Genomic DNA, 15,942 nt, shown 5'->3' with positions numbered 1-15,942 from the left:
AATGACTCACCATTTCCATTCTTCCATCAACTTCCCATATATATATATATATATATATATATGGGGTAAATTACAGCCATCACGATTGAATTTATTCATTTTAATATTGTGGTCACTGAACTTCAGTTAACGATATGATCACTGAATTTTATACTTTTTAATATCGGTGGCCACTCAACACCTCAAAATGACCGTTGACGTCCTCAAAATAAAAAATTCGAAAAGTTAATGATATTCTAAAGAATTTTAATTCTTGAAATTTTCGTTTGAGGTCATTTAGATGTTGTTTGGTTAGAAGAAATAGTGGATTTTTAGAGAGAGAAAGCTCCGTTTTGGTGATTTTGGAAAATAAAAAATGATGTTTCATAGTAAATATCTTTCTGAACAACTTTAATTCTTAAATATTTTTATTTTCAGGTCGTTAATTGTCATTTTAAGGAGATAGATAAAGTTCATTGATCATACTGTTAAGAATTAAAGTTTAGTGGCCACAATATTAAAATGGATACAGTTTAGTGAGCAGAAGTGTAATTTACTCTATTGTGTGGTAACATTTTGGTGACATTTCCATTTTGAATAAGAAAAAAATAATATATAATTTATCTTTTAGTTTCGCATTTAATCAAATTTGAAGTTTTTGAACTATATATACACTGAAATTAATATATTTAAAAAATATATTATTAATTTTCTTAAATTCTAATTTTTTTTATTATAATATCTTTAAATTGACATTAAATATTATTATAAATTTTTTTATAATTTGTTAAAAATCATATATTTTTTTTCTTCATTCGTAAAATTTATTAGAATTGTAAAAACTTTTTACAATGATAGTTACTCCTATTTTAATAATTTTTGAAATATTTTCATTCATTTTTTAGTCAATAACTTTTATGTTATTAAATTAAAGTTCTATAATTATATAAAAATTAATAAATTAATTACTTTATATTGGAGAGATCCTGATTATGTAGAAAAAAAGAGAAAAAAATATAAAATAGAATAATAGATGTTTTATCATTAAAACATAAAGTAAATGGTAATTTTAGTATTTTAAAATTTATTTAGTATAGTTTGACCATTGACCCAAACATAAGGACTAAGTAGTTAACAAAAATAAAAATCGGAAGACTATATCATTATTTCTAGAAATACAGAGACTAAGTAGTATCTTAGGTAAAAATATAGGGACCTTATAATTATTTACCCTTATAAAAATTACTATTATTTCTACACCCATCACCACTGAAATTTACTTATTTTTATGGAGAAAATTAGATCCATAGTCATGGAAGTTTATTCATTTTCACAGTATAGCATAAAAGTCACTTAATTTTACACTTTCTAACATTATATTACCACTAAATTATAACTAAATCTCAAAATGGTCGCTAACAATGTCAGCATGGAAATGTTGAAGAATTAAAGTTCTTTAGAAAGTAATTTACTATGAAATTATAGTTTTTATTTTCTAAAATTACTATTACTCGTGATTTTTTTCTATAAAATTCACTCTCTCTCTCATAATCAAACAATACCTAATTTAATTATTTTGGACGTTGGATCTGTAATTGGAATTTGATTTCACCGTCGTTATACTCCATACAGCCGACCTGTTTTGGACGATAGAACGGATAGAGGGAGAAAGAAAGGAGACACAAGGTAGGCCTAGAACGAGCGCATAGAGAAAGGGAAAGAAAGGAGACGCAGTGTAGACCTAGAACGAGCGAAGTATGCAAGATGAAAACTGATGTTTTCTGTATTTGATTTTTCCTTTTCTCTTTTGGGTTTTTTTGGTTAAGCCCATTGAACATTTTATAAAAGTGTTGTTAAAGCCCTTTTTTTTTAGTGTAAATAACCTAAAAACAAAAATTTTTAAGAATTAAAGTTGCTTAGAATATTATCAATTCTTGAAAAAAAAAATAGATCATCAACGGTTATTTTGAGACGTTGATTCAAGTTTAGTGATCATAATGTTAGAAAATGCAAAGTTGAGTGATTTTTATGTTGCGGTTTAAAGTTTAGTTGCGATACCGTAAAAATAAGTAAAGTTCAATGGTCATGGGTGTAATTTATCCCGTTTTTACAATATGTCCACTAAATTTCAAAATATAACATAAAAATCACTTAAATTTACACATTTTAACATTATGATCATTAAACTTCAATTAACACTTCAAAATAACCATTGAAGACCCAAAATGGAAAATTACAAGAATGGATGATATTTTAAGCAATTTTAATTCTTCAACTTTTTCGTTTTTAAGTCATTTAGATATTGTTTGGTTAGGACAGAAAAAATAAATGTTTAGAGAGAAAAACCTCTGAAAATTGTGATTTTTTTAAAATAAAAAAAATGTGGTTACATGGTAAATATGGTTCTAAACAACTTTAATTCTTGTACATTTCCATTTTGAGGCCGTCAATGGCATTTTGAGGCGTTAATTGAAGTTTAATGTCTATAATGTTAGAAAATATAAAGTTAAGTTACTTTTTTTGTTTCTTTTAAAATTTAGAGACAATATCATAAAATTGAGTAAAGTTTAATGACCATGAATGTAATTTACCTCTAATTAATATGAAAATATTTGTGACCGATTTGGATTATATATAGTTTCCAATCCAATTCTGATTCCGATTTTAAAATTCAAACCAAAATGTCTCTTTAATTTTTTAATGGGATAAGGTGTAAAAATACCCTAACATTAACAGTCAGAATCAATTTTACTCTTAACATTTAAAATGGTGCAATTTTGCTCCTAACGCCGGTAGCTAAAAGCAATTTTACACTTAATTTTGATAAGTTTGGTCAATTTCAGTGTTATAAAATACAAGTGTTTTACTATTTATTCTGCACCAGTTACATATCGGTTATATCTAAAAAAAAGTTTTCACATTTTTTTTTTGGTGATTTACTAATAGAATTGGAAATTAATACTTTTAAATTCGGCGAAATATTTAAATTTTTCTATCCAACTCGTTCAAAATACAATATAATTTTTTAATTTATTTTTTCATTTCTATTCATGTGTTTGCGACCAGTCTGTTACTAATGAGTAATAAAATGACGCATATGTAAAGCGTAGATGATAAAATTTGTGAGTAGGAAGATAATTTGATGAATTATTTCTCAAATTTGAGCCAATTTGCAATGTTAAAGGTAAAATTGTTATTGACTGCCAATGTTAGAGGTAAAATTGCACCATTTTAGACGTTGGAGGTAAAATTGCACCATTTTAGACGTTAGAGGTAAAATTGCTCCTAACTATCAATGTTGGAAGTATTTTTACACCTTATTTTTTTTAATTTAATACTAATTTTTTTAATGGCCTAATACATTAGCAGCTCCTGAACTTGTCCAAAATAGTAGATCGGCTCCCTGAACTTTGCAAGTGCCTCACCAGCTCCCTAAACTTGCTTATTTCATATCGCCAGCTCCCTAAAGTTGTTCATAAAAGTAGATTAGCTGCCCGAACTTTGCAAGTGTCTTACCAACTCCCCAAACTTGTTTATTCTGTAATAACTAAATACAAAAACTTATTAAACCTAAATTCTAAAAATACGTCTTCAACTATTGGAGAGTAAATTTTTCGTTTCTCCTACCTTTCAACCTGTTATAAGAGTTAGTGTGGAAGATTTGAGAGATTGAATGGATGAGGATCGAGAGTTAGTATTATGGTTTTTATATTTACTTGTTACGGAATAAGCAAGTTTAGAGAGTTGGTGAGACACTTGCAAAGTTAATGGAGCTAATCTATTTTTATGGACAACTTTAGGGAGCTGGTGATACGAAATAAACAAGTTTAAGGAGCTGGTGAAACACTTGCAAAGTTCAGGGAACCAATCTACTATTTCGGACAAGCATTTTTTTTATATAAATATTCAATATGTGCATGACAATGTTTAAAAATTAATGGCAAAAATGATAATTGAGCCCTGAACTTTGATTATTAAGGATCATACTTTCTGATCAATTATTTTTCAATACTGAATAATTAAGTATTGATTTTATTATGGATTCGGCTCTTATTTAATTTTTTCCGCCGAATTTAGACGCCACGTGTCATTAGGGCGATTCGATCTGTTAACGTGAACAAATAAAAACAAAAGTCTCTTGACTAGGGGTGAGCAGAACCGAACCGAAAACTCAAAGACCGAAAAACCGAATCAAACCGGACCGAATTATAATTTGGTTTGGTTCGGTCCTAATTTTTAAGCTAGTTTGGTTTTCGGTCCGGTTTGGTTTGGTCTGGTCCAAAACCGAAAAAACCAAACAAACCAAACCAAAATACAATATATACTACTTTTAGTTTTAAGGTTTTAAATTAATTAACTAATTATATATAGAAAAGAAAAAACAATTAAATATGTTTTTTTTTTCTCTCAACTAATTATATATACAAAAGAAAAACTAATTATATGATTATTGTCTTTATATAATTATTTAGTTAGTCAAGACACAAGTAGTTGTAGGTTTCTAGTGCTTTCTTTGGTCCTAACATGAACCAAACCGAACCGGACCAAAATAATTCGGTTCGATCCAGACCAAACCGAATTATAATTTGGTTTGGTTTGGTCTTAAAAAATAGAGGTAATTTGGTTCGGTCCAATTCGGTTTGGTTCGGTTTTTGGACCAAACCGGACCATGCTCACCCCTTGACTAAGAGAAATATGGAGTAAAAAGAAATTATAGAAATCAATTTTCATTAGGTTTTTTCAAGCTCAATCTTCTTCTCTCTCATTTCGTGATTTCCAGTGTCAGAATCGTCAAATCAATCTTCTCCCTTAATACCAAAATCCATTTCTAGTAGGTTCTTCCAAACTTGATTTTAGCTTGGAACAACCTAATAGAAATTGATTTTTGTAATTTTTTTTACTTTTTACTATCTCCCTAGTTCAATGAACTTTTACTTTTATTTGACCATATGGAAATGAAAATGTCTACATCAGCATGTCGAATCCTTTAATGGCGTGTGACGTCCAAACTCGATGGAAAAATTAAGAAAAGTCGAATTTATAACGAAATCAAAAAATCAATGATTAATGACTTAATATGAAAAACTAATTTACTGAGAACTTGATCTTTAAAATATAGAAAATTCAAAGACTTAATTATAATTATATTTTTTGTCAAAATTAATTAAAAAAGTAAGGGCAATATGATACTTTGTTTCCCACGAAGCAATTCAACTCAAGATTGATATGCACCTAAATTATTTAGGAAATTACAACAAAAATCAAATTTTAATTTCAATTTTTTTTTATAGAAACTGAGACGAGACAGAACTTGGGCGGGGTGAGCACTCATGGCCCAAGAACTGACAAATCCACAATATATAAAAAAAGAAAAGTGAGTGTTTGAACAAGAGAAGAGGAAGGAGAACAAACAAAAGAAGGGGAGAGGAGAAAAGATAGGAAAAGTCAAGAAAAATGCAATTGTGAAATATTACAAATGTCATCATTGATAAACATGTGGCAAAAAGCAGGAGCTGAATGACACCAATTGATCACGGAGGAAGAGACTCCAAACTTTGCCAGTGCATCAGCAACTCTATTTCCTTCCTTAAAGATGTGTGAAAAGATAATGTTCATCCTAGAGCAAATGCTGAGACAATGCAACCAATCTTGCCGAATACTCCAAGGGACATCCATAGAGCGGTGTCTAAGCAGATTAACTACGTACATTGAGTCTGACTCAACCCAAAGCTGATGCCAATTTTTCTCCCAAGCAATTTCAATTGCAAAAATAGCGGCTCTTAATTCAGCCATATAAGCAAAAGAAGGAGGGGTAGAAAAAGCAAAATAACCTTTGGGAAAGCCACGATAGTTGCGAAAAATGCCACCCGCTCCTGCCTCGCCAGGAGTGCCAAAAGCAGAGCCGTCCACATTGACTTTAATTTTTATTTACAATTATGAAAATCGTTTTTATGTATTTTATCATTATATGATTTTAAATCTTAAAATATCATAATATCATAATTTTATTTTTGTTTTTGTCAAATTTTCAGTTAATCAGTTGTAGAAGAAAAAAAAAACAATTTTAAAAAATTACCAAATTTGACATTTAAATAAATTTGTTTAAGAGTTTGAGACACTTGTAAATAATTTGTTAATTCTGACTATTATCTAATTTATCCTAAATTATTTGATTTAGGTAAAAGCCCATTAAGAGCGACCATAATTACAAGGGTAATTAATTTATTAGTCCATATATTTTGACAAAACACACTGTTTAGTCCATGTGTTTTAAAAAACACACGATAAAGTTCCTAATCTTTTTCTCGATGAACTGTTTAGTCTCTAACGTTTTTCTCGGTGAACTGTTTAGTCCCTGCCGTTAGACTCTCATGAAGATTTTGTTAGTCAATTTGGATTTGCGTTCTTCTTTTCCTTTATTTTCATTTCCTTTAAACTCTACTGCTTCTGAAATTAACTTTGAGTGTTCTTCTTCTTAATTTTCTTCTTAATCATTCAAATTCGTAAGCATTGGGTCTGTTCTTTTTCTTGTTCTCCATACAAATAGTTTCTTCTTCTAAATTGGATTTCCTCTTCTGAAATTTGAAGGTAAATAGTAAAGGGTAATTTAGTCATTTCCGAATTCATAAACGGTAAAAAAATCTAACAAACAGACGGAATGACTAAATAGTTAACTGAGAAAAATGGTAGGGACCTTACCATGTGTTTTTAAAAATACATGGACTAAACAATGTATTTTATCAAAATATAGGGACTAATAAATTAATTACCCTAATTATAACCCATTACTTTTTTGGGCTTTTTATATGAATAGCATAACTGACTATAAAGTTACAACTAAATCATATTATCAAACTTAATTCTTAATATGTCATTTTTTTCTATATATACATAATAAGATATGCTTTTACACTTAATTTAAAAAGTTCAAACCCCAATTCATAAATCCCAAACTCTTGACAATATATTCTAAACTCCTAATTTATAAATTTTAATCTTTAAAAATAACGATTTTATTAGTTTGACATAATTCAAAATTATAACTTGATATAATTTAAATAGCTTTTCAAAAGTGAATTTCTATGTAAATTTCCCTACTTTTTTACAACTAAAATTGTATTTATAAAAATTACTATTATCTCCTATTAATAGGATAAATTACACCTATAACCACTGAAATTTACTTAATTTTATGGAGTAATCTAGATCCATAGTCACAGAAGTTTACTCATTTTCACGATATAGTTACTAAACTTTAAAATATAACATAAAAGTCATTCAATTTTATATTTTCTAATATTATATAACCAGTAAACGATAACTAATGCCTTAAAATGGTCGTTAACAATGTCAACTTGGAAATGTTAAAGAATTAAAATTCTTTAAACGAATTTTGCTATGAAACTATAGTTTTTATTTTCTAAAATTACCATTTTTTGAGCTTTTTTTCCTATAAAATTCACTCTCTCATAATTAAACAATACCTAAATAACTTAAAAACAAAATTTTTGAAGAATTAAAGTTGCATAGAATATCATCAATTCTTGATTTTTTTAGTTCTTCAATAGGATAGAGAAAGTAAATGTTTAGATAGAGGAATTTCCAGAAATAGTGATTTTTTAAAAATAAAAAATGTGGTTACATAATAAATATGGTTCTAAACAACTTTAGTTCCTGTACATTTCCATTTTGAGATCGTCAATGGTAATTTTGTGGCGTTAATTGAAGTTTAGTGTTCATAATGTTAGAAAGTATAAAGTTGAGTTACTTTTATATTATCTTTTGTAATTTAGAGGAGATATCATAAAATTGAGTAAAGTTTAATGACTATGAATGTAATTTACCCCTAATTAATATGAAAATATTTATGACCGATTTGGATTATGTATAATTTCCAATCCAATTCTGATTCCCATTTTAATATTCAAACCCAAATGTCTTCTCTAATTTTTTTTTTTTTTTTGGGATACATGAATGACAAAGGCCATGTTTGGGAATTAACTGTTAGCTGTTAGCTGATTACACTAGCTGTTAGCTGATAACATTAGCTGATTTGACTAGCTGTTTGTGTAGACCTGTTTGGTAAAAATTAGCTGATTGATAATAGCGGTTTGTGCAAAAAGACGAATAAGGGCATTAATTTTGGCGCAGGAGAAGAGGGAGTCTATCTATTAGGGTTAAAGAAGTCCATTAATTTTAATATTCCAAAACGCTAATTGAAAAAGCTCCTTTTAAGAGCTTTTTCTAAATTAGCGTTTTCATCCCAAAACTCTCTCCCAAACCTCTCTCCACCAAACACTCCAATCAGCGGTCTCAGTGGTCAAACCTCTAAAATTGGTCAAAACCGCTCTTTTTATCCCAAAACGCTCTTTACCAAACAGGGCCAAAATAAAATGTAGGGACGGAGGATCATTGAATTTTTTTTTTTGGACCAAAAAATGCAACTTCAATAAATAATAGGACTAGCGTCCTCACGAACAGCGTTCTCAAGCCATGGAGGCATTACACTAAAAAAACAATCGTTAGCATTGGAATAGGCCCGCCTTGCCATTAAATGCGCGGCCCTATTCGCTAAACGAGAAATGAAACATAATTTAAAACTAGGGTGCAAGTTGACAATAAACCTGCAATCTTGCATAATTGAACCGAACTCCGAATTATCTTGATCTTTATTTCATAAATGCTATTTAAATTCATTTCCTTATAATAAAATTAGTAAACTCTACATTTGATTTTAATAAAAGGCAATATCAATGAATTTTTATAAATAAATTAGCGAGATTGCCTTTCATTAAAATCAAATATAGAGTTCACAAATTTTGATATATAAGGAAATGAAATTGAGTAGCATTCATGAAATGGAAATCAAAGTTTAATGATGGTCGGTTTATTTTATTTTGTTATTTATGTATATATTTAGAAAAAATGCTTTTACAATTTTTGTTGATTAAATTTATTATCTTTTAAGTTGATATACTGAATTTTTTTATGAGTTTTAGTCCTATAATAATTAACAAGATTATTGGTTGTCAATATTAAACTCGATCTAATCGTGTAATCGTGTAATTTATTCCCCTCCTTCAGATTCTTGGAAAAGCATTTGGACCCTGAAGGTTCCCTACCGTATTAGGAGTTTCCTGTGGCTTGGGGCTAGAGACAGGTTGCTCACAAACGTGGAAAGGAAAAGACGTCATTTAGTGGAGGCTGATACTTGCAGTAGATGCAGAGGTCAAACTGAAACTATCTGCCATTTCCTTAGAGACTGTGATAAGAGCAATAAGGTTTGGAAGGAAGTGATTCCTGGCTATTTGTTGCCTAAATTCTTAGCCTATCCTGGTCAGGATTGGTTCATTGATGGAGTTAAAGGTCTGTTATTACCTGAGCTTGAGCATGGTGCCATTCTCTTTGCTGTTGTTTGTCACTAGCTGTGGCAGTGGAGGAATGTGGATATCTTTGGAGAAGGAACAGTTATCTTTCCTAACTTACTAGCCTATTTTTCTAAAAAAATCAATAATATCATGGAGAGCTTTAAAGAGGAGGGTTTACCTTTTACCGGTCAGAGGAAGGAGGTTCAGTTATTGGGTTGGAGCAAACCCGGGGAAGGGACTGTGAAGTTAAATTCTGATGGCTCTTGTCTTTCGGATGGTAGGATTGCGGCTGGTGGAGTCCTGAGAGACGCTGGAGGTGCTTGGGTGTCTGGCTTTGCTCAGAACCTAGGAGTGGGCTCTTCATTCACTGCTGAGCTCTGGGGAATTTTCTCTGGGATCAGGCTCGCTAAAAACCTGGGCTTAAAAAGGTTGTTGGTGGAATCTGACAACCTCGAAGCTATTAAAGCTATTTCTGAAAGTAAGACCATTTGTTTAGGTAGCCAAAATCTTCTTAAAGGGATCAAAAGGTTATGCTCCTCCTTCGATACCATCAATTTTGGGCATGTCTTCAGAGAACGGAACAGGATTGCTGATCGCCTTGCTGCTACGGGCCAGGAGAGGATGCTTGGTGTCTCTACCTTCTCTTCGCCTCCGGACTTCCTCTTCTCTTTGCTTTCTGCTGATCAAGTTGGGGTTAGCTTTCCCAGGCTAATCCCGGGTTAATTTTTTTCTGGTTTTTTTGTTTTTCTTTCCTTTTTCTACCAAAAAAAAATTGAGTTACAAATTTTTGATCGTATAACTAAAGTTTCTATTAGTTATGGATTAAATCTATGATTATAATTAAGGACGTTACTATTAGATTATGTCAATATTTTGTATTTATAGTATACGATGGTGTTCACATAGACCTTAATGACCAAATGAATTTGGTTATTCACCGTTATATTTAGGCTTATTAAATATAAGCCTTATGATACTTTGAATTTCCATCCTAGGATTATAATAAGCTTATATCTAACGGTGAATGACCAAATTCTACGCGGTTATTAAGGTCCATGTGATAAAAAAAAACATTATAGTATATTGACATATTTTGATTTATAGTATATCACCATAATTGTAGGCTTCATTTTAGCTATTTTTAGCTAGCAAAATCTATTTCATGGTATCATGCACTAGGATAAAAAAAAACAGTTATCACTTATGTGCTTTGAGGAAACAAGTTGATATCGGAATATCCTTTATTTCTTGATAATGAGCTTCTAAGAAGGAAGAAAACAATCAGACAATGGGCCGAAGATCAGCAAACCCTCTCTAATGTCTAAGTTAGTATGGAGAATACGTAACTTGAAAGCTATTTAGTGAAAGTAATTATTATATAATTGTGTATCTGACTTCTTGATTTCTGTGTTATTTATAGGTGTTTAGTGTTCATGCCATTGTACACGTGTTAGTTATTTATTGGTCCGGAACCTATATTTCCGTAATAAAGTGACTTGAGCGTGTTATTTGGGATCCGAAACTTCTTTCCTCATGCTAATTTTGGAAAGACCCTTCACAACTAGTTGGGCTAGCAAGATATAAGAAGTAGTAGGGCTGAGCTTGTATGATTAAGCCCATTACATTATTTCATCCTATATATCACAAGTTAAATTGTCTTTTGCTACTTCTTACTCATTAACTTATATATCAGTTGATATTGTCTATAGCGACCTTTGGACCTCTCCAACTTTTTTTTTTTTTTTTGGTTGCTTATGAGGCTTAATATTGGTATTGATTGCTAATTAGATTATTAGAATGGTTTGAAATCCTTTGATTTCTTCAAATATTTCGGGTCGTGTTAGCAGGTGTGTCATTCTTAGCAGGTCGTGTCGTGTCAATCTTGTATATTTGGGTGTTTAAACCAAAAACTCGTGTCGTGTTTGTCGTGTTGGGAGAAGGTCGTGTTTGGGTTTGAGTTTCTGACCCAAAATATTTTTGTATCGTGTTCGTGTTTGGGTTTTTGATAGTAACCCGAAATTTGACATGATACGAATACGACACGAAACACGAAATTTTCAGCTCTAGTGTAGACAATTATCTTTTGTGCCACGTCAACATTTCAGTGAATATTGATTTTAATAAAATGACTATATGCACAAATTGACCAGAATAACTTTATCATGCATGAAGCCGGAATCGTTAGTAATCGTCGATCAGCTATACACCACTGAATTTATTCACGGGCTACATTATCCATAAAAGCAAATATAGTCTCCATTGTTTTTTGTGCCACGTCAAAATTTTAGTGAATATTGATTTTAATAAAGTGACTATATGCACAGATTAATCAGAATAACTGTATCGTGCATAAAGTTGTCATTGCCGATCAGCCATATGGTGGTGAATTCATTCTCAGTCTCAGCTCAGCTAACTTAGCCGCACCACCCCGGGTGCAGTAGCAAAGGGTCATATTAATTAGTAATGTAAGGCAAGCTTTAAGAACATACACTGAAATTCAATTTACTATATGGCGACCATGTGGCTCACATGTTTTTGCTATATTCTCCATAAAAGTAAACATATTTAGCATTGTGCTTAGTTGATCGGAATGTCACATTAATATTTCAATGAGTTTTTATAAATAAATTAGCGATATTGTCTTTTATTAAAATCAAATGTAGAGTTCACTAATTTTATTATAAGGAAATAAAGTTCAATGGTATTTATAAAATAGAAATCAAAATTCAATGATGGTCAATTTCTATTCACGTATATATTTGGAAAAAAAAATCATTAAAAAATATTGAGATTTTCCTATTTTTGTTGATTAAATTTATTATCTTTTAAGTTGATACATTGAATTGAAAAAATGACAGCAATGGTTTGAGAGTAAACTTTTAACCTAGCCGCCGCCGCTCTTGCCGTCGGGCTTCTGCGCGATGGCTATGGCCACCCCGTCTTCAGACGGAAATCAAGATCTTGAGGACTACGTTGGCATTCGAGTTCTCTTCAATCCAAAGCTTAGAAGCACATCAGAACCCAAAGTTCAGCAAACGCAGAAGTCCCGAACTTATGCCAATATCCTGGAGAAAAAATCAATCGATAGCACCCCCTCATCCGCCACTGTTTCTGAAATGGGAGGTTTCAAAACGGTTAAAATCACGCAATCAGCCTATGATAGAAGGGCTGTGATGTGTGCTACGTCACTGATTGGAAGACTGATTTTGAACAAAGGAGACTCACCTTGGAAAATTGCGGACTTGAAGCAGACTTTGTCAAAGGTATGGGGACTCATTGGAAGTTGGCGATTGATTTCAATCGGGAAAGGTTATTACCAGGTGGTGCTGAGTTCACAGAAGATTCAGAATCAGGTCTTTGCCAAGGGGGTCGTTAGCGTCAAACCTGGCATTTTCCGTCTTCAACCATGGGTTCCCGATTTCGATCCCTTCGCAGAAAAGTCGACCAATGCGCAGGTTTGGGTCCGTCTTTACTCATTGCCTTGGGAATATTGGGATCCTCAGATTTTATCTGACATTGCTAAAGGGATTGGGGGATTAATCAGAATCGACCGGGCAACTATTGAGGGGGACTACGGGCATTTTGCGAGAATGCTGATGGACGTCGACCTAGCCACTGAATTACCTGTTAAATTGGGTATTGAAAGGGAAGGCAAACAAATTTGGATTGAGGTAGTATATGAAAAGCTTCCTAGTTATTGTAGGGTTTGCTCAAACGTGGGGCATATGGCATATGATTGCAGAAAGAATAAGAAGCCAATGACAGAAACCGATGAAAAGAGAACAGGGGCAGGAATTGAAAAGAGAACAGGGCCAGTAACAGACAAGAGAAAGCAAGTGAAAATCGAAACTCAGACAGAGATACCGATACCGGAGGTAACGAACAGAATTCTAGTTGCTCTGCATCCGCCCGAGAAAACGCAGCAGCCCCAATCTAAGACCCCTGAGCGGGCCCCGGATAGTATACCAAAAATCCTGGTGCTTCAGGCCTGCCCTCAAGGACAGATCTCCATGGAGCCATTACCGATACAAGAAGAACGATCTTCCCCTCCGGGAGCAGAATTAAATGGGCAACGCTCTCCATCCTGGGTGGACATGGTTGATGAGGAGGATGGCGAGGAGGGGGTGTCTGGGAGACCGTCACTGTAAAAAAGAACCGAGCACGTCTGATCGGGAAAAAATTAGCTCAATCTAAATGAATGTGCTATATTGGAACTGTAGAGGTATTCATAACCTGGATACCCAATGTTATTTATTTAATTTGTGTGCTTTACATAAACCTACAATTCTGTGTCTAGCAGAGCCGATGGTTCAGTTTCAGGTAATTCGTTCTTCCTTCTGGGAAAGCATTGGAATGACTAGAATTGCCTATAATTGTAAAGAGACCCCTTCTCTCTGGGTCTTTGTTATTTCAGATTTGATTCACTCAGTGAATATCCACACCGCGCATGAGCAATTTGTTTTGATTCAGTATCAGCTTCGGGATGCCTCCATAAATATTTGTGCAGTTTATGGCAGCGTTTGGTCTAATAAACGGATGGATCTCTATAACAACATCATTAACATTAGGCGTGACCTAAAAGGGTAGTGGCTAACCATTGGTGATTTTAATGCGATCTTTGGAGCGCATGAAAAAACTGGGCGAGTGCCGGCTCGGAGGCCTTGCGCTGAATTCAGAAACTTCATTGAGGATTGCGACTTTATTGATGTCGCCACACAGGGCCTCTTCTTTACCTGGTATAATGGAAGATCTGGGAATGCAAGAGTTGAGAGTCGACTTGACAGAGCCCTGGTTTCGCATGAGCTTACAGACGGTTGGGATAGACAAATTTGTACGGTTCTCAACAGACATCAATCGGAACATAGCCCTATTCTGTTCAGCTGCTATTCGAAGGATCCTAGACTGTCCAGATTCAGATTCCAAACTATGTGGCTAACCCACGAGGGGCTCAGAGAGGTTATCCGTGCTTTCTGGGAAGGACCACATCCGAACCTCCCTCCTATGCAATTGCTTTGTGATAAGCTTAAACGGTTAAGACCGGTTCTTAGACGATGGAATAAAGAGGTTTTTGGGCACCTAGATGAACAGATCAAGAAGGCGGAGGAATCCCTAAAGGCTGTTCAGATTAACACCTCTGCCGATCTGGTGCAGGAGGAATTGCAGGCGCACGCGGAATTGAATTTAGCGCTGCGCAGAAAGGAGATTTTCCTTAAAGGGAAAAGCAGGATCAGATGGCTGCAAGAGGGTGACCAGAACAGTAACTTCTTCCATCGTACGGCCACTATCCGATCCGCAGGTACAAGAATTAACGCCATTAAAATTGGAGATCAACTTGTGACGGATTCAGACAGCATTTCTGCACATATTTCAGATTACTATGAAAGTCTTTTCAAAGGTGATTCTTTAGCAGTGTTGGATCAGGCCCATGTCAAGGAGGTTATTCCTCGTCTGGTTGAGGATTCAGACAATGACTTTCCCACGGCAACCCCCAGCTTGGAAGAGGTAAGGGCTACGGTTTTCTCGATGGATAAGGAAAGCTCTCCAGGGCCCGACGGCTTCACTAGGGCTTTCTATCAGGCGTTCTGGGACATTTTGAAAACTGATGTGTATAGAGTGTGCATCACTTCTTTATCACGGGCTTCTTTTTACCCGGTTTGAACTCCAGCCTAATGATTCTGCTTCCAAAAGTTGAGAATGCTATACAGATTGAACAATACAGACCTATTGCTATTAGCAATTTCTCCTATAAAATTATCACTAAGCTCTTAGCGGAAAGGCTTGCTGGGATTGCCTCACGGATTGTGTCAGACAACCAGTTTGGTTTCATTAGGGGCAGAAGCATTCATCAGGGAATTGCTGTGGCTTCTGAAGGTACCAATCTCCTCAACAAAAAATGTTTTCGTAACAACATGGCTTTGAAAGTTGACATACGGAAAGCGTTTGACACTCTCAACTGGAATTTCTTGTTAACGGTTCTGGATGCTTTTGGGTTCTCGCAAAGGTTCAGGAGTTGGATTCTTAATATTCTATCATCCGTAAGAATTTCAATCATGACTGGCACCAAGATATCTGATCCGATTAAGTGCTCTAGAGGGGTTCATCAAGGGGATCCGCTTTCTTCTATTCTGTTTGGCATTGCAGAAGATTTCCTTAGCCGACAGCTTTGTAATCTGACCGCTTTCGGGCAGCTGCTACCTATGAAATATACACGGTCAGTTGACTTTCCGACTCATTTATTGTACGCGGATGACGTCCTTCTTTTCTTCAAGGCCTCTTCTGTAAAAATTCTGGCTATTAAGGATACATTCTCCCAGTACGGGTCTTTATCGGGTCAAATGGTGAATTGGGAGAAGTCTGAACTCTTCACATGCACCTCGGTATCGGCTAGTCGTGGCGGACGGCTTGCTGGCCTTATCGGGATTAAACGGGGGCACATCCCATTCCGTTATTTAGGGGTTCCTCTCTTCTTTGGCATTCCTCGTAAACAACATTTGGTTAGCATCATGGATAAAATTCTTGCTAACTTCAGCCGGTGGAAAGGATCATCTCTGTCAATGGCGGCCATGTATCGCTTGTAAACTCGGTAATTACCAGT

The sequence above is a fragment of the Euphorbia lathyris genome, chromosome 3 (assembly GCF_963576675.1).
Source record: "Euphorbia lathyris chromosome 3, ddEupLath1.1, whole genome shotgun sequence".
NCBI lineage: Eukaryota > Viridiplantae > Streptophyta > Magnoliopsida > Malpighiales > Euphorbiaceae > Euphorbia > Euphorbia lathyris.
The sequence above is the reverse complement of the archived record's forward strand: the minus strand, read 5'-3'. Positions refer to the sequence as shown.